The sequence below is a fragment of the Gavia stellata genome, chromosome 1 (genome assembly GCF_030936135.1).
Source record: "Gavia stellata isolate bGavSte3 chromosome 1, bGavSte3.hap2, whole genome shotgun sequence".
NCBI lineage: Eukaryota > Metazoa > Chordata > Aves > Gaviiformes > Gaviidae > Gavia > Gavia stellata.
In genome coordinates, this window is record NC_082594.1 from 35,904,560 (window position 1) to 35,925,216 (window position 20,657).

Genomic DNA, 20,657 nt, shown 5'->3' on the forward strand with positions numbered 1-20,657 from the left:
TAATCATAATAAAGACATGGGACTCAGAAGATCAGACTTTTGCATGTTCAGGGAATTGGTGGAAAGAATCCCTTGGATGCTGCCTCAAAGGGAAACAGAAAAAAACCAACAAACCAAAACCGAAGAGAGCTGGTTATCTTCAAGGACAAACTCCTCAAAGCACAAGGATGGTCCATCCTGTTGTACTAAAGTCAAACTGGCTTGGCATAAGGCCAGCGTGGATAAAAACTTCTGACTGAACTCAAATGCAAATAAGAAATGTATGGAAGGAGGAAACAGAGACCTCTTGCCAGGAGGAAAATAGAAATATTACATGTGATGCATGGATGGAAATAGGCAATTAGGCAAGCTAAAGCTCAGCTGTAGTTGGCACTGGGGGATGTGAAAAGCAACAGGAAGGGCTTCCATAAGTACATTGGCCACAACAAGAACAAGAACCAAAGATGACGTAGACTTGTTATTAGTGAGGCAAGTAAGTTGCTGATGACGGAGAATTGAAAGGCAGAGATACTAGTTTTCTCATTTATGTCAGTTTGTACTTGCAATGTCTGTTGTCAGGCCTCCCAGGTCTGACTAAATGAAGTACAACTTAACAGCAGAAAAATATCAAGTTAGGGACCATGTTAACAAACTGTATAAACATACAATGGGGACAGACTGAAGACATTCAAAAGTGCTAAGAGACCTGACAAATGCCATTTCAAGGTCCCTCTCTGTCATCTTCAAAGTGTTGTACCTGTCAAAGGAGTTCCCTGTAGCCTAGAAAAAGGCAATTATTATGCCCATCTTCTAAAAAGGAAAGACAATCCAAGGTAATACAGACTGTCCATGAAGAAAATGCAGCAAATCCTTTTGGAAGCTATTTCCAAGCAAAAAGGTAGCTGGAAACAGCCAGCATGTATTCACCAAGGGCATATCATGCCTGTTCAGTATGACTGTCTTCTACATTGAGTTAATTGGCTGAGTGGGCAAATGGAGCGGGGTTACCTGTGGTATCCCTGTCATATAACTGCAGAGAAATGGCCTAGAAAGGTAGAGAACAAGGTAGGTAAGACTGACTGGACTGATGAAAAACTAACTCATAACTAGTCAACAGTTCAAAACTCATCTGAGTGATGTTCCTTTGGGATTAATACCTGGGCTGATCCTGTTTGAGATCTTCATCAATGACCTAGACAGGGGGAAAGAATACACTTAGTGAGTTTGCAGAAGAAAGCAATTTTGGGAAATAATTAGTACACTGTCATTCAGGGAGACTTCTATGAGCTGGGGGAATGGGCTGACATTTTTTGTGTTCAAAAAACCTGTAGACGTGGCACTTTGGGACATGGTTTATTGGGCATGGTGGTGTTGGGTTGGTGGTTGGACTTGATCTTAAAGGTCTTTTCCAATCTTAATGATTCTGTGATTCTGTGACAGAAACTTCATGAAGTTCAACCAATACAAACACAAAGTCCTGTGTTTGGGATGCAGTAACACCATGCCACAATGTTGGTGGATGCTGACTGGATGAGGAGTTATTTTATATGAAAGGATCTGGTGCTCCTGCTTGTCAACGAATTCAACATGAGTCAGCAGTGAGCCTTTGTTTCAATGAAGGCTAACCACTTACTGGTCTGCATTGGAAAGGGTATAGCCAGCAGGCAAAGAGAAGCGATTGCTCTCCTCTGTGTGGCACTTCTGAGGCAGCACCTGAAGTACTGTTTTCAGTCTGCGACTCCCCAATACAGGAGAAAGATTGACAAACTGGAGCTAGTCTTAATAGAGGGTTACTAGGATGAAGAGGCAGGAGGAACACATGAAATAAAGGCTGAGGAAGCTGGTTTTGTTCAACGTGGAGAAGAGAAGGCTAAGAAACAACCTGTTTGTTGCATTCAGCTATCTTTTGCCAGTTATAGAGAGGAGAGTGCCAAAATCTCAGAAGAGCAGAATGAAAGGTTGAGAGGCAATGGTCAAAAGTTGTCATAATGGAAATTCCAAATGTATATATAAATTTGCAGTGAAGACAAACACTGGAACAGTTCTCCAAAGAAGCTGGATATCTTAAGTTTTCCTGAGCAACCTGACCTAACTTATAACAAGAGGTGAGATCAGATGACCTTCCAACCTAAACTATCTTATGTTTATTGTAAAATATTTTGCCTAAAGTCTTTTAATACTTTGGAGAGAAAAAAAAAGGATGGAATTTCAGCAAAACCAAATTCTGAGCGTTATTTACTTCATTTTTTTTTCCTTTAATACTTTGTTTTGTAGCATGCTTTTAATGACAACTTAATATATCATATCTTATCCTGTCACATAGCCTGCTATTCATGACTCTAGTTATGTGACATATGCTGAAGTTTTTAGGATTTGGTTTTTTTGGAGTCTTTTTTAGGATTTTTTGAAGTATATTGTTGCTCCATTGCTGCTTAAATTTCCTTTGAAAGAGAAATTGTGTGTTTCTCTAGTTTTGAGACACTATATGTGCCTAATGAAAAACACGATCTTGTTTAGGAACAGCTCAAGAATTTGGAATCAATGCACTACAATGAGCATGTAAACCATTTTTAACAAAATTAATTGCTTATCGATGAGACTTAGTTATTCTGTAAAAGATGGAAATAACAGCTGACAAACTCATTTTACTATTGCTTATTATATATGTGCACCCCATCTCTTGCTCGTTGTTGCCACTTAACATTAGTATTCATAGCATGTTATCTTGAAAGCAGAGATAATAAAACAATAGCACTGTGGTCTTCCCCATAGCAGAGCCCTGCAAGAGATCTGGCTCTCTGAGAGTCCTCAGTGATTTACAGTCAATCTTATTCTATTGCTGTTTTTCTCTACCTCCCTCAGGGTAACAACACTAAATAAAAAAGATGTTTTCAAATCATACAAAGAAGTTAGAAACATGTCAATAACAGATTCACTTGGTGATTCTAGAATTAATAACACAATATCTTTTTTTACAAATAAATAAGGTACAAGAGAACTATCTGTTTGTCTAGTACACGTTAGAGTACTTGCTGTTAAACACTTTAATATTTCCATAATACCTAATTAGTGGCTGTTGCTTCTTTTTTCAGCCAGGGAACAAAAAACTCTTTGCCAAGGAAGAACTGGAACTGATTCTAATTTACTGATGAAGAAATTAAACTTCAGAGACCAGGTAAGACTTCCCAAGGTCCTTATGGCAGAAAGGAGGGCAAAGGAACGATTTAACTTTGCTTTGTCCCTATGCTTCCACTGTCTTACATGTCACAGTACAAGGGCTGAGGAAAACAGCATAGGGGTAATCCTAGTACAAGTTCAGATATAAAAGAGGTGTCTCTAGGGCAGCCTGCAGAGCAGAACACTGTTAAGATTTTCATTAATAATGAAAGAGCCAAGATAGGCTAGCTCTTCCGATAGAGAGGCCTTCAGCATTATTCATACTGTACCAGCTAGCTCTTCAGCTCTAGGTTCAGGGTTTGGATAAGGTTGCCTGCTGTTGCTCTGAGCTGGACGTGCAGTGCTGTGAGAAGTCCATCTTCTCCAAGCTTTAAGAAAATTCAAGACCTCAAAATATTTCAGTCAGAGTGATGGTCCTTGCATTGAAGGAATTTTCTTTACCATGTAGAAAGTATAGATAGAAAGCAAATTTAGTACTTGTCTCCTGTCTCACATGTTGGTCTAAAAGGAAATATATTCTCTAAGAAAAGCACTTCCAAGCATTTTGAATTTTGATTCAGTTTTCTAACGTAACATCTTTCTTATTCTCCATTCATAAAAAGTACCAGGGATTCTTTGGAAAAATCAGGTTAGAGTATTTGCTTTTAATTAACACAGATACTCAATGAAATATAAATATTTGGGATAGGGATACTCTACGAGGAGCATGATATCTACTATGTTTTGCAGTAGCTTTTGTGTAGTAACCAAACTCCTTTTTTGTGTGTTTTATTTTGTCCCCTGCTTTATGCATAAGGTCTATAGATGGACAGCAAATCTGGGACAGTCTGGAGTGTGGAATTCACTACACAGATATGTTAGAATCACTTCACACATATGTGTGCTTTGTGGGCCTTGAGTACCTACTCTTGCTCAGGAACTCCTGGATAGATATGTGGATGCCATCATTTTTTAAGTGTGTAGCTTTTACATTTCAGGAGTAACAGCCATTATCATGAAAATTCTTCTTTAGCTCTGTCATGACAGAAAAAACAGAAAATGTATTAAGATCTGGCTCTGACTTTCTCAGTGGAAGAATTAGCTAACAGTTGTCTCTAAGCATTTAGTTTTGTGCATGATATTTAACTCAAAACTGTTTAGGTTATGTGTTCTGAAAAAATGTCCAAGTGATTTAGCTTTTATCAGTACACAAAAAAAATTACAAATTTACCTAATTCCTGAAAATGTTCTTAATAATTGTACAAGAACTTGAACATAGAGAGATTTAAAGTGATCAAAGAACCTGTTAATACTTTAATACCAATTTTGTACAAAAGGAATAGGAAGCTCAATAGAGAGTATACGTATATGTTATTGTGGTGTTTCAGTTGAAAAATCCACACTGAGACCAGAAATGCTGCTTCAGTTTTTGCATTCACCCCTAAATAACTACAGTACTTATCTCTGAATGACTGTGAATAGAACAGGTCACTCTGTACATTTGCATGAGGATGTCAGGTACATGACAGTGGGATAATGAAAAATGCAGAAATAGAACAGAAAATGTAGCAGGTTTCAGCTTATGAATCTTGCAATGAAATTAAAGAAAAAATATCAAACTTGTGCTAGAAGAGCTAGCAGTAAAATCATGTGCAAACTGTAAAAAGCTTTGTTTCGTGAATACCGATTATATTGACTGCTGGAATAACTCCAAACTTCATTTCAAAACTACCTATGAATGACAGCTCTTTTCTATCCTCTTCTATTAAAGTAAAAAACCCACATATATATTTTAGTAGCATTAGCCCATTTGCCAGGTTAGGACATTAACAAAAAAAAATACACTGTACTTGTACTCTCCTAAATTGGTATGAAAAATACTACATCAAAATAGCTTAAAAATTTTATTTAGAGACTTAATCAGGAGCATTATAGTTTTAATCAAAGAAACAGGAAGTGGTTTTACACACAGATACAAAGATTCTTAAAAGTAAATAAAATACTCTGAAAATATTTTAATTTTGTATATATGAACTCTAGATTATTTTAAAATTAAATGATAGATTACTTAAACAAAAAAAGCTTATGATATTTGTAAAATAAATAAAAAGAACCCAGTATTTTTGTAGATAGTATTTCAAAACAATTAACCTAAGACCATTATAAATATCTTTCCAAAATTAACAGAACTACTCAGGCATAGCTATCTGTAAATGCCACATGGTGAATCTTCTGTGCTGTTATTTAAAGCCAAATTATGTTTTCATGTTCAAAAACTACATGGCCATTTTGGACTTTGTATAACCTACTGAATAATTGAGGATTTTAATGTTCATTATTTGCAGATGTGAAAAATGATTTTTTTTCTCAGAAACACATCTTTGTGCATATGTCTTTACCCACATTATTAGTAAACGGATAAATATGCTCTGCAACATTGTTCCCACAGTTTTGTCTAATACAAAAGGGTGAAATAATACTATATCAATGATTAAAACCCTTCTAAATTCTTTTTTTTGCTGTTGTTTGAAACAGTTTTTTCTGCTTTACCTTTCTTTTCTCTACCGATTGATATATTAACCTTATTCAGTATAATTCTTGTAATCTGATTTCTTTAGATAAGTTTTATTGGTCTCTGGAAAATGAAATAATTTTATTGACTGTAGTCAAGATTGCATGCCACTGTAAGTATATATGACTGCATGCTTTCACCAAACAAGCTACTTCATTGCCAGATATGTGCCAAGTATTTATAAAAAGATGACTAAAGGAAAGCTAAATCACCTACACATAATACAGATGAGATTAACAGCTTCCAGGCTTTGAGTTAAGGAAGATGTATTAAGGAGGCTTATTAAAGAGATTGAGGCTATTATGTCTAGATTTAATCAGCTGGACTTGGAAGATCTGCAATTTAGAGCAACTTTATCACTAATTATGTCCTGGATGATCAAGCCTAACAACAAAAGAAAAGATACTCATCAACCCATTGCCTCTAAGTGGCTCATAGAGATCAGAGAAACACAGGCAAAATGGTTATTTTATGAAGTTGTTCCAGCAAGCCTGTCTTCCCATTTGCTTCTAGGCTTTAGATCAATGATATGCTTGAAACAGAAAATAAGATACTAGAACAGAACAATTACTTAAACAGAGAAAACTGCAGGTGTCATTATGAGTCAAATTAAATAAAACCAAACTTAATCCTCTGTGGTTTCACAAGACAGATCTTTTCTTCCACTCCTTTTCAGTCTATGAATTTGTGAATAGCAGAAAGAGTCACTCAGTCATCTTTGTGTACTTCAGATAATTTCCTTGTTTTCATCATTTCTAAGGCTTGGATCTTCCTCAATGAAAGAAAGTCTTCTCAGGAGTTTCCTAACCTCATCATGTGCCAAAAGATCAGTTTGCTGTATCCCTTTTACTGCTTCTATTGCTCTAATCTCCAGGAAGTTCTTCCAATAGGACATGGACAGTTGTCCATACTTAATTTTCTCTTGATCTAAAATTCAGAAACTAAGGCAATGCAAATATCTAGCCTTCTTCACTACTGTCTAGCCAGAAAGCATGCAATATTTAGTCCTTGTACCATAAACATCTCTGCTATCTATCACACTTTCCGTCTTAGCCCTGAGACTCAACAACATTATTTAATGCTGAGGATTTGTCCCTGGTAGCAGAACAAACACTTGGACATTTTTCTAGTTTCAGAGGGTGGCTAGGCTTTTGTCCACCCTTCTTGGACCAAAATTCCTCTAAAGGATTCAGACTGAAATTCAGAGTCGACTGGAGCAGAATTGCCAGACCAACAGTAAGGAGAACTCTAGCCCACAGGCTCTCACCTTGCTTCAGATAATACATGGAAAGCTTCCAGAGTACTGCAGTTCCAGATTCTTTAATTTGCTGCCTTGCCTTAAAGCTTGGGATCCTCCAGGCAAGTATAACTCATGTCACTTTAACATCATTATCTTCTTCCTAGGCCAGGAAGACAGATGCTACAGACACCACCACTCACAGCTTAGGCTTGAGCTAGAAAAGTGGCATATTATGTGACAAAAGCTGGCTCTGAGGATTTCTCTGTCTCCCCTCCAGTACATGAGAGAGGGATTGGAGCACCTACAGAATCCACATATATATCTGGAGGGAGTATCCTTGTAAATTAAAAGGGAACAAATATAGGTCTGGGAGTGGTGAGGACACAAATAAAATGGTAAGAAGCCAAATCTTAGCTCATGTATTCTCACACACTTTTTGTGGGGCTTTTTTTGCTCTATCCCTCATCAAACATGTTACATAAACTTTGCCTTCATAATTCAAAGAAGTTAATGTGTTAAAATGAACCGGGGCAAGTCTGCAGATATGCCCTAGGATAGTTTGGAGAAACACAATTATATGATGGGTTTGAAGGAACCACTCTGCTTAATGTATGTTAAAAAATATGTCAACCAAAGCTTCAGTAAATTTCTGTTTAAATGGTGAAAGCAGGACGTGATTTCTTAGAAAATATCCTTCTCTGTTGTGGCTACTCAGGAGCCAATGCATTTACACTAAAAATGATCTGGAGTTTCTGGGTGACTGGGACATGTTTTCCTTTCCTCCTTTGCATGAGTTTTTGGTAGGATGATACATAATGGAGTATTGCTCTGGCGCCTTATAGGCATCGCACCAAAAATAGCAGGAAAACAAACAGTCTGAAATAAAAGTATGAAACCATGAAAACTGAAGAACACACTGGTATTGAAAATTTTATCGTGAATCAGAGATGTTAATTAGTAGGACGAGGAATAAAACTAAGATTTACACGTATCTAGTAAGTGCAGCAATTATATGATCTTCCTTTATTCAGGAAAGAACATAGTCCTGCAAAATGTAGGGCATCATACTAAATGGCTCATGACCTGATTTTCTCTTCCTTTTGTCGATCCCAGAGAAGCAACAAGCTGCCTAACATGTTTAATTATTTCAAAAATAAGAATTTTCAGTATCAATACAAAAAAGCATGTCTAGACTATGCTTCTAGATACTGACAGACTTGCTGTGCTGTATCTCAGCAAAATTTTTATATGGGTTAATCCATATGAACTTGGTTAGACAAAGCACACAAATGCCACCCTGTACTTAACATTCCTCCAAATGTCATATTCCTCAAAATAATTAAAATATTTATTTTAGAAACTAAGAACAAGTGAAGTTATACCAGGATTGAATAATAAAGCTGGAAAAGAACAGGGAGTGAACAGGGAGTTCTAACATTAAAAAGAAAATCAGAGCTCTATTTAAAATTGATTTTGAATGAAAAGCATAAAGTTGTCATATAAAAGCCAATGACTATTTTTACTCAAAAAATAAAGATGGGGAAAAAAAGACATTAACTTGTCAGTGCCATTTGCCTAGTGTTTATACTTGTGAGATTACCCTGAAAAATACTGTTATGGCTCTTGGGAGGAGACACTGCTCATTAGCAAAAATAGAAATATAAATGCAAATGGAAAGCTTCTGTTGATCTGCATAGAAACACATTGTGAGTTTAATTTAAACATGTATGTTTTTAATGTTTTGCTTTTCCTTTTGCGAGAGACTGTAGGAAGATACTTCGGCTTTCAGTGTCACACTTTAAGCAAGAAATTTTGTTTAGAAGTTGCAATTAAATAATTCAGAAATAATTAATTCAGAAGACAACCCATTAAATTATAACCCTCCCCACTGGTTAACTTGGTGCCAAAATGTATTGTTTAATTTATCATTCTTAGTATTTTTAGAAGGCCTCAAGGCAGGGAATGAAGCAATAATAAATAGGGAATAGTGGATAATTAGAGAAGGAAATGTGGAACAAAATTACTAAGGGCTTTAGGTGAAGTTCATTATTACTATTTAATAGTGCCCAAGAGCATTTGATCAAATTATGGATCATGTTTAAAAGTGGGCTGAGAGAAATCCTGGTGGAGGAGAGTTTTCTCACTCCTACTTTCAGAATTTTGCAGTAAGTTTTACAGAATTTTAACAAGCAGTAAAAAAGCAAAAGCATATTGACCAAACCTTCTACTTTATCACACAAGGTGCTCTAGCGAGAGTTGAAGAAGACAGAGTTTCTTCATTCTCTCAGATATTGTTCAAGCTGAGACTATTACACGATTAAGCAGTAAAACACTTCAAGCATGAGTGATAAGGTGACATATCGTAAGTGCAAACCTTAAGGCTTTTAAGCACAAGGTGAAGCTGATTTTTTTTTTTAACTCTTCAGGGTTTTTGCTTTTCAACCTCACCTTAAAAGAACCCCATTTTTAACACAGAACTTTCAGGTTGACCTGAACTTTCAGTATGTTGGATTTTTTTAAATTTATTTGATCATTTTCCTATGTATTTATGTTATTTCTGAGTTTGTATGACTGGCCAGGTTGTTTGATGTGTTTCATTTGATGTTCTGGAAGTTTATAAAACCACCAGCACAATTTAATAAATAATTCTAGTGGTAACAGTACTAGCAGTAATAGTAAGAATAAATCACTATTCCCAATGTACAGATTGCCCTAATTATTACTTTAAACAGAGAAGCAGCATGTTTACTACCTCTGTCAAATATGGGAATGATTAAAAATGAATACTGATCTGTATCCAAAAATGCAATTTAGTTACACAGTTTGAGGTAGCATGAAAAGGTAGTAGAAAGCACCAGCAGATTTTCATCCAGAATCACATGACGGGGGACAGAAAGCCTTTAGAACTGTGAGAGTCAGAACATCAAAAAAAGAGAAGTCTAGTTGTCAGCCAGGGAAAGAAGTAAATTGTTTGGATAGATTTTGCACCTAGGTTCTATGGCAATGATTACTGAGCACTCTTTGGACTAATCCACAGTACACAGAAAGAGGATGGAGCAGTCTTCCTTGAGACTGTGTCCGTAGTGCAGAGACTATCTCATTTATGGATCCCACAAAGGAGGCTACGGCTCAGTCGGCTGTCATAGTCTGTCTTCTGTGACTTGGACCTCCTCTCTCTGATGTATTCTCTGATTTCAGAGGCAGTTTCTGAGCTGCCTGTTGTATTCTGTGGTGATATTCACATCCATAACCTTGAAAATAAATTATTTACTTTGAAGGCTGGCTATGTTATCGTGTGTCTAAATCCCTCTACTACACTTTCTATTGTATGTGTGCAGGTACTTGATGTCTGACTCATCACACATGGAAATTGTATCGCTTAGACATTTTTATTTCAAAATCATACTCCTTCTAAATGTAAAGTTGAAAAAAATAGCTAAGCAGATTTCTCTGAGTACTACAAGGAAAAGATCAGATGAGTCAAAAAACCAATAAAAAATATCAATACACTTTTTAACTTGTTGGGCTGTTTCATTTTGGTCTTTTTCATCTGCTTGACAAATTGCTCTGACACACATCTGTAGTAATAGAGAGCTCCAAATGTGCTGAAAAGAAGAAATTTTCCTTGTTGTCTTGGGAGGAACATCAGGCATGAAGGTGTGAAGTGTAGCTGGGGTTATCACTGCAGTTTAAATAATGCTTTATTGATAATGCAGGAGTTGATTTTAAGAATTTTTTTTTATTTCTTCTTATTTTTTTTCTGCTGTTCTTTCATCTGAAAATTTATGCAGAGAAAATGTATTTGCCTCACTGTGATAATGGTGGAGATAACATTTCTTAAGGGATTGATTATTGCTTCTTGATGCTAATTTATTCTTTCTGAAAGTTTCTCAACTCATGTTTTTTCCTGTGCTAATTTTGTTTATATTCTCTAATCTTCCTTTAGTCTTACTACCCAGATCATCATTTACTTGTCTTTTTTTTTTTAACCTTCTTTCTTTAGCACATAATTTGTTATTAAATCTTATTATTCTTCCATTTTCAAATTCACCTGTGTGTGCTTCTGTAGTCATTGACAATGTTCAGCTAGAAATCTAAACTGTCAGGTCAATGGCTCATTTTTTAAGAGTTTAGTGAACTTCAGAACAGATTTAAGAAATACTACCACTACTATTTTGCATTTATAACATCTTTTAAATGAAGAATACAAAGGCATTTATGATCATAAATTAAGCTTCACAATGACCTTGAAAACCTGAAATATAAATGCCTGTTCTTTTACATTTTGCAGCATAAAGATCATTAAACTGATCAAGTTAAAAAAAGAACTATGATTTGCAATGGTTAAGTGAATGTTCTAATACTTTTCTGAAGGAAAAGTCACGGCTACTTTTAAAAATCAAGATACCTTTAAATATGAATTATTAATCAAAAGCTACAGACAGTCACTTTTAGATATAATTTACATTACACATCTTAAGATATGTAACTGTTACAGTCTGTTTAATAATTAGGTCAGTAGAAAGACAGTGCCTTCCAGACAGGTATAGGTTTGGGTCAGCATATGAGGCAATTCATCAAACTTGGTATAGTGCCTCCCAGGCAAGTAACTGTTCACTTTGGTCTGGAAGAGAAGGCAGAATGCTGAGATGTCTCCCAGGCAGAAAATTAAATGGGTCAGCCTTGGAGGCAGCCCAGACAGGTGAGTGTTCAGCTTTCCTTGAAAATGGGTTAACATACTAAGGTCATTCCTGAGTACGTAACTATTGACTCCTGCTAGATGACAAGCCATTTTTCATGGATTTCCTTCCATTTGAAGGGCTGCTTATTGCGGTTTGTCTTAAAAATAGATTATGAGCCGATTATCTTTTTGATTCTAGTAATTAAGTCCTGTTTGTAAACATGAATGCATGTTTTACCAGAATGTAAAAAAATCATTGACTCTGTTGGCTGTATCTTTGCTAGGGTTACTAAAAGAAGTTCACTCTTAATTGGTATTGCAGAAACTGAGACCACATGTTAATATATAGGAAAGATACAAAGTTTCAAACAGGGATGCTTATATACACATCTGCTTTTATATAAGCCTTTGGTAGGTTTGAAAGTCTAGTGAGCATATGTTTACCTGTAGTACATATGTTCCTGACTTGGAAGAAAATGTCAAGGGCTTCGGATGTTTAAACTGGCCTTTTATTCATGCCCATCTGAAAACTGAAGATGCTGTATTATTTGAAGAAAATACACTGAAAAAACTCAATTTTTAAAGTGGTAAAGTAACCCAGACCCTATAAAATAGAAAACACAGGCATAAGAGACTTGACCAAACAGAATAGGAAGCCTGGGAGGAGAGATGAAGAGTAGCAAACTGGTACACAACAAGGTTCTTTATCCTGTTTCCTCTCAGCTGTTTCCTTTCTTTTCTCATAAGCTCTTGTCAGTTTGTTCTGCATTGTGGCTGTAGGATTATAAATGAAAGCATGGTATTATTTGAGGAGAGGGAGCCAAGTGGAGAATAGAGGGCATCCAATAAATTGGAAATTCTGATAGATCTTGCTGAGTGCCAAATGGCATGTGCGTAAGTTAGCAAAGCTGAAGCAATTCTGGCAGTAGAGAAGAAATTTGGCAGAGATGATTCAGAAAAAGGGCAATTTTGTATCGGAAGGCCAAGAAAGACCAGGTAGACAATGGGTCACTTAATGGTGAGCTGCAAGATATAGAAGGTGGTAAGAGAAAGTGGAAACTTTGTTTTGGGGTTAGCTAGGAAGATGCCTATACTTACTTCCTGTGTAACCTGTGCCAAAACAAAATATTTTATACTGAAAGCCAGTGCTCTGAGACATGTGCTACGATACTTTACAGTGTTACAGTCCAGATTTTAAAAGGGATGCTTGAAAAATAGAAGATGATCAAGAAAACCTACCACAATCACAAAATATAAAAGTGACGATTAAAGGCTATGGTGGATGAATATCTTAAGGCAGACAGCTTACTGTAATCTCTGTTTGCATTTTATACAGTGAATGTTTAATGTACATGCTTGAGCTCTACCTGGAACAGATGACAGCTCCCTTTTCAAGTGGATGCTTTCATTATTGGTTAATATGATATTACATATATTTTGTTCTTTGTGTGGTCCCATAAAGCTCAAAACCAATCCACAGAAGGAATACAGAGCAACTCTGTTGCTCCACTTTAAACCCTAGCTTTTCCTACTGTCAGTGCTATAATACCAATAGTGTGTAAAATGGAGGTTTTCAATACCTGATTACTGGTCTTATTTCATGGCTCAGCATTTTAAGTCTAGGTTGTTTCACCAAAAACGGTGAATGTGGCACAGCCATCATTGTGTGTGCTATTGGCAAAGACTGAATCTCCTTGGGTGGTGTTAAACTCACTGTAGAGGTCTAAAGTTTACTGTCAAAGTCACCATCAGCTGCCCTTTTATAGTCAAAGAGGAGAAATAGGCATCACTAGAGTGCCATTCATCAGCTGTATTTCAGATTCGATTTTAGAGTGAGATGAACCACACCTTGGAAGGGTCTTGAATTTATTAAATGACTGAAGATTTAGTGGCTGACTGAAGGTCAAATGCTAGAGGCTTTTTTAGTGTGTGAAGAGTTTTCTGTTTGTTTGGGATTTTTTCCAAAAACATTCTTGGAAATCTTAAAATCTTCTGAGAAGTTACTAATTTTTAGTAACTGTTATTAAAAAATCTCAAAAGTGAATGAAGCTGCAACTTTTCAGCACCATAAGATGTAGTTTTGAGTTCATGTATTCTTACCTATTCATCCTGCAGATGAGAAATCTATGCCCTGAGTTTTATTGTCTTAAAACCGTGGCTGTCATAGCAATGGAATGGGGAAGGTCTGGTACTCAGTTACACTGTGGATTAACTTGTGACACATTTTTAGCTGAGCAGGGAAATGAAATAATCAAAAATAACAGCAAGGCTGTTGTCATGGCTATAGAATGTAATGATAACTATTTTCTTTTTGGGGCAAAATTTAGAATACGGAATAAGTTGTGTGCTGTTTGCAGGCAAAATCCATTCTGCATTTTGATGTGTTTTCAGTTGGACTATTTTCTGTGGTTCATTTAGCTTCAAATGGAAATTAAAAGATTTTGTTTTAAAGAAGCTGACATTATGGAACACCTGATGTGCCATTTACTGACAGGAGTTATGTAGTTTTGTGTTTCCCTTAAAGCTTTTGGGTACAACTGTCCTTGCTCTGACTGAGAGAGAGAGAAAAGGGTTTTTCTAAACATCTTGTTTTATTAAATGAGGATCAGGCAAAATGTGAATGTTTGATTTATCTTGGCCAAGAAATTTCTAAATTCCAAGTTTCTCCTGGAATTGTCACTGGTTTCTGCAGTGTTAGCTCCATAAACACACTCTGCCTCTGTGAGCTTTCAAAATTTATTGGGTAAAGGCTAAAATAACAATTTTCAACAAATAGGGCATGATATCCACATTTCCTCTTTACTCTTCAAAGTCACAAAAGAATTATTCTTGCTTCAAGCACAATTACTCCCAGAGTTTCTCTGGTGGCATTTTGCTTCCTGTATTGATTCTGACACATGGTCTTCCTTGAAGATACAATAAAGAACACGATACATGGACGGGGCTACAGTCTCCTACTCTGCTCTGTTTTTTAATTCACATTATCTAATGCCTCCAGGTAATAAAGAAGTAGATAAACCTATTAATTAATAGAATTAAATTGGAAAGTAGAGGTTCTATGGGCAAACATATCCTTACCTCTACCGACAGACTTCCTTGATAAGCAGGCACTCAGCACAAATCTGTGAGCCATTTATACTTTGTATTGGCATTCTACTGCAATCACTGTTTAACTATTTCAATGTTGTGAAATTCATCTCTGGGTTGTCCATGTTTCTGCTGTGTTTCCACTGAAGTGCTAACCTTCCTTTGACAGCTTTGGCACTGCAAAGAATACTTCTGAGTTTTGCTGAAGCATTAACAGGAACATGAATCAACAAATAAAGTGCTATGGGAAAAATAATAAAAGCAGCAACAACAGAAAAAAAAAACCACCTTTTCCATCATTAGCCATGTTGCCATTCTCAGCAAAAAAAACTGCTACAGATGAAGCTGCTAAGTACTGTGCCCCCACATTGAAGCTTTGAGTTGTGTCGTGGTTTAAGCCCAGCTGGCAACTAAGCACCACACAGCCGCTCACTCACTCCCCCCAGGTGGGATGGGGGAGAGAATCGGAAGAGTAAAAGTGAGAAAGCTCGTGGGTTGAGATAAAGACAGTTTAATAGGTAAAGCAAAAGCCGCACACGCAAGCAAAGCAAAACAAGGAATTCATTCACCACTTCCCATCGGCAGGCAGGTGTTCAGCCATCTCCAGGAAAGCAGGGCTCCATCACGCGTAACGGTTACTTGGGAAGACAAACGCCATTACTCCAAATGTCCCCCCCTTCCTTCTTCTTCCCCCAGCTTTATATGCTGAGCATGACGTCATATGGTACGGAATATCCCTTTGGTCAGTTGGGGTCAGCTGTCCCAGCTGTGTCCCCTCCCAACTTCTTGTGCACCCCCAGCCTACTCGCTGGTGGTGAGAAGCAGAAAAGGCCTTGACTCTGTGTAAGCACTGCTCAGCAGTAACTAAAACATCCCTGCTTTATCAACACTGTTTCCAGCACAAATCCAAAACACAGCCCCATACTAGCTGCTATGAAGAAAGTTAACTCTACCCCAGCCAAAACCAGCACATTCTCCACCCCTTATTCCCTACCATTTACGTCATGCTCAGGTCTCACACTATTCAATACATTCTCATTAACCATCACCCCCCTTCCCATCCTTTGATAGAATACACATATACCATTCCCTTAGTCTATGGACCACCCCTGTAAAATGTCCATAAATATCCGCAAATGTCCACAAAATGTCCATTGAGTTCATTTGGTCCATGACTTTGGGCTCCATCTGTTATGGTGGTCACTCAGGACAGGAGAGGTGGTGTATTGCATGGAGTTATTGGGCACCAAAGCCAGCTCAGGTGGGGTCACTGCTGCACTTGCACTGCTTCTTGTAAGTCTTGTCCTCCAGTGGTTCAGGTGGTTCCTGCTACAGTAATTCCTGTAACATGCAACTCAAATCATGGGTTACAACAATTTAAAGGTATTTCCATTACAATCTCTACCCCAGTCCCTTTGGACCAGACCACAGGGTTTAGCACTGCAATGAACTCCTCCCCTTGCTCCTAGCCTGGCTAGCAACAAGGGGTTCTTGCTATAATAATTCCCATAACATGCAACTCAAATCCTGGGTTACAACAATTTAAAGGTGTTTCCATTACAACCTCCACCCCTGGTCCCTTTGGACCAGACCATAGGGTTTAATATTGCAATGAACTCCTCCCCTTGCCCCTGCTCTGGCTTGGACTTATCCGCAGACTGCAGTTCCTTAGGATTGTACCTGCTCCAAGTGGAGCCTTATCTGTGTGCCACAGTCTCTTCAGGGGTATACCTGCTGCGGCAGAGAGTTATCCACAGCCACAGTCGCTTCAAGGTGCACCTGTTCCAGCGTGGCCTTATCCATGGGTCACAATGCCTTCAGAGATATACCTGCTCCAGCGTGGCCTTACCCACAGCCACAGTCCTTTCAAAAGTAAACCTGCTCCAACATGGCCTTTCCCATGGCTGCAGTCTCTCCAGGGGTGTACCTGCTCTCTTGTGGGCTTGTCCATGGCCTCACACTTTGAGGTGCTCCAGCATGACCTCATGCACAGTCGCTGATGCTTCCAGGTGTACCTGCTGCAGCATGGATGTATCCACAGCCACAGATGCTTCGAGGTGTACCTTCTCCTGCATGGGCTTACCCTTGGACCACAATCCCTTCAGAGTTACACCTGCTGTGGCACAGACATAACCACGGCCACAGACGCTTCGAGATGTACCTGCTCTGATGTGGGTTTATCCAAGGCCACAGACGCTTCGGGGTGTCCTGCTCCCACATGGACTCATCCACAGGTCACAGTCCCTTTGACTCGAGTTCACACTGGAGTTCCAGCCTGTCCAGTACAGCAGCACAGAAACAGCAGCGATGCCCTGGCCATCTGCCAGCCCAGGCGCATGGCCATTGCTGTTATCAAAATGTTCCCAGGCATAGCAGAGTAAGATGATAAGCAGTATGGCAGTACAGCAAGCAGCGAAAGCAAAAAGCAGCCACTAACGAGCACTAGACTCTAATAGACAGTAAGGCAAGCAAACCCCATGGCAAGCACAGGAGCCTGCTGATTAATAGCTAAACAGCAATAACAGCTATAAATTTGATCTAGCACATTCCAATCAAACCTGTCGTTATCTTGAACCCTTCGAGCCCCACGTTGGGCGCCAAAAAGGACTGTCGTGGTTTAAGCCCAGCTGGCAACTAAGCACCACACAGCCGCTCACTCACTCCCCCCAGGTGGGATGGGGGAGAGAATCGGAAGAGTAAAAGTGAGAAAGCTCGTGGGTTGAGATAAAGACAGTTTAATAGGTAAAGCAAAAGCCGCACACGCAAGCAAAGCAAAACAAGGAATTCATTCACCACTTCCCATCGGCAGGCAGGTGTTCAGCCATCTCCAGGAAAGCAGGGCTCCATCACGCGTAACGGTTACTTGGGAAGACAAACGCCATTACTCCAAATGTCCCCCCCTTCCTTCTTCTTCCCCCAGCTTTATATGCTGAGCATGACGTCATATGGTAGGGAATATCCCTTTGGTCAGTTGGGGTCAGCTGTCCCAGCTGTGTCCCCTCCCAACTTCTTGTGCACCCCCAGCCTACTCGCTGGTGGTGAGAAGCAGAAAAGGCCTTGACTCTGTGTAAGCACTGCTCAGCAGTAACTAAAACATCCCTGCTTTATCAACACTGTTTCCAGCACAAATCCAAAACATAGTCCCATACTAGCTGCTATGAAGAAAGTTAACTCTACCCCAGCCAAAACCAGCACAAGTTGGAAGCAGTTTAAAAAGACTTTCAGGCAGCTGTAGCAAGAGAAAAAATGTCACACATGTAAGTTGTTTTACTGTACTATTCCAGTCTGAGATGACAAAATACATTTGGGAAAACAAGCATAAGACAAAATCAGTGCAATGAAGATCACACCCTGAAACTCAGTTGAAGGTTCCTCTCCGTGCCTAACATCCCATATTTGCTCTGCAAGTACAGCTTTCATTAAAGAAAATTGCCAGGGCCCTGCCTGAATGCTCTAATGAGCCTCACTGGTGCTGATTAGTCCTGCCCTCCCCCTGGGCCTCCCCTCAACCCCTGCCCATTGGCCTAGAAGTACCATTTCATCTCAGGCCAGGTCTGTGAGTCCCTTCCTCAGCAGTGCTGCAGGCATGCCAGTCTACAGCCCTGCCACAGCCCTGCCCTGCCCAGCCATGGGCCGTACTGATTTGGGTGCAACCCATGGTCTGATCTCTACTCTGCATTCCTAAGAGCTCCTTGGGATTTCTTGTCGGAGTTGTATGGTTGCCTTTGTTCTAAATTCACAGTAAAGACATAGGAAGAGGAAAGTTCTGTGATGAGAGAATAATCTTTTGATATCACTAGGTTGTTGAAAATAACTCTTTTTTGACATAAAGAGGTTCATTGATATCAAGTTCCAGGTTCCTTCCACCTGCTTTTAGGCAATCACCTGAGGCATCTAAGTGAGGAATACTAAGATGGATTCACCTCGTGTGACTTCAGGCAAATACTGGGTGCCTAGTTCAAGCTGTCTGCTTTGAGATTTTAGATCTGTTTGCATAGCGCTTTGAGGGTTTTACTTCTGATATTTGCCTTTGGAGAGATCCCAATTCAAGTTGGCGCTTATCTGAGAAAGTTCAGCACACTGGAATAAATTTTGAGCAAAGGATGGAAGAGGCTAAAATGGCCATTCAGCTTCACCAACTCTTCAGACAAGGCAGTCATGTCATTAACATAATGATTTGGTTTTAAGCTGTAACTAGAGCCAAAAATGTTAATAATGAGTGAAAGTGGAAAGTGGTAAGAGCTTTACAGCTATGCTCTGCTGCAGCATCACTAAGCACTGCTGACAGGAGGAGACACACGTCCCTGCCACCTCTGTTGCGGTTCAAGACCCAATGACAGTGTGGAGTCTAAATAGACTTGGATACCAGTGCATCTAATCACAGATGTATGCAGTTTTACAAATTACATGACTTCCCTGCACTGCAGCAACCGTGTGATCGCTCGCCCCGCCCCTCCCCGCTCTCACAATCCTGCTAGGGTGCAGGGATGGATGATGACATGCCACTGTGGCCACTTGGGCTTCACTGCAGCAGCCTGAACACCTTGTCCTGTCCCCCTGGTCATGTGCCTCAGCTGGCCCCTGGTGTAAACACATCTGTCCCACTCCTACCTTTGTCATTTAATGACTGTGATGGAGACTGTCCCCTTCTATAGAGCCAACAAACCCCTTTGTCCTTGGAGGAGGAAAAGGAAAAGGAAGACCAGACGTCCCCGTCCCAATGTTCCAGGTCCCAGTTAGGAGCACATGGCTGCAGTGACCTTAGAGACAAAGAACGCAGCCCTTTTCACTTGGCCACCATTTCCACTTTGGGGCCACCAGCGTTCTCTGTGCATTTTTCTGCTTTATATCACAGCCTCGGTTGGTAGTTCTCAGAGTTTCTCTTCAACAAATCATTACTATTTTCTAATGCACTTGCTTTGCTTTCTGGATCATCCTTCTGTTCCTCCAGTTTCTGTACTAAAATCTTGTATGCAAAGTTACAACGCCACACTACAGTTGCACATTTTCCCCTGTTCCCCTTATACAGGTTGAACCCTTCCTGAAGTTTGTTTCCCAATAACCCAGGATCTTCTACCCTCTCCTTCCAACAAGGGCATGCATTTGGGTCAAACATCATGTTAAAACATCCCATTCATCCTCCTGTCCAGTGACCAGATGTTCTTCTTTCTTGCTCCCCTTCCCACAGCTTTCTGTGATTCATGTAATCACTATCTCACTTCTGACACCAATGCACAGTGCAGACACATGGATACCAAGTCATTTTAACCATAATTAAACACACACTTTTAGGACTTCCCTGTCCTGTGGGAGGTGTGGCACAATCCAGAAGGAAGGTTGGGCAGGTCGGCATTGAGGTCCCTGCCATGCAGTGTGTAGTCCTGGAATTGGGCCATGGCGTGCCCGGGTCTCTTGCTCCATTCTCTGTCTGGATACCATCACTGGTAGGATCAGATAAAGAAAACGTGACTAGTGATCAACCTGTTCAAGTTCCTGTGGTGCTTAATGCCTGGCTGTTGCCACCACTGGTGCTGAAAATCCCGCTGCCCCAGAAGGTTGTCCATGTGTTTGCAGCTTTCTCAGTGATTGACAGGTTGTTCATGCTGGAGATGCTCCTCCATTCTTAAAATAAAAATACTTCCTCTTCCTAAAGTTTTAACTAAAGTTCATTTGCTAACACTATAGTCAACCAGGCCCAACCCATGCCAACTGCTACAACCTCATACAGAAAAAATGAGGTTACAACATAAGCTTTTGAAAATACTGCGTTTCCAACAGAAAGTGCTTTCCCATATTCCTTTGCAAGTTATTGCAATGTTTTATTCATCTTACTATTAAAAAACTGGCATTGCAACTCTTGTGTGAAATTCTTAACTTCTGTTTTCAATCTTTGAATTTATTCCATCTTTTGTTTCTGTTGAATTCATCATCCATCACTGCCA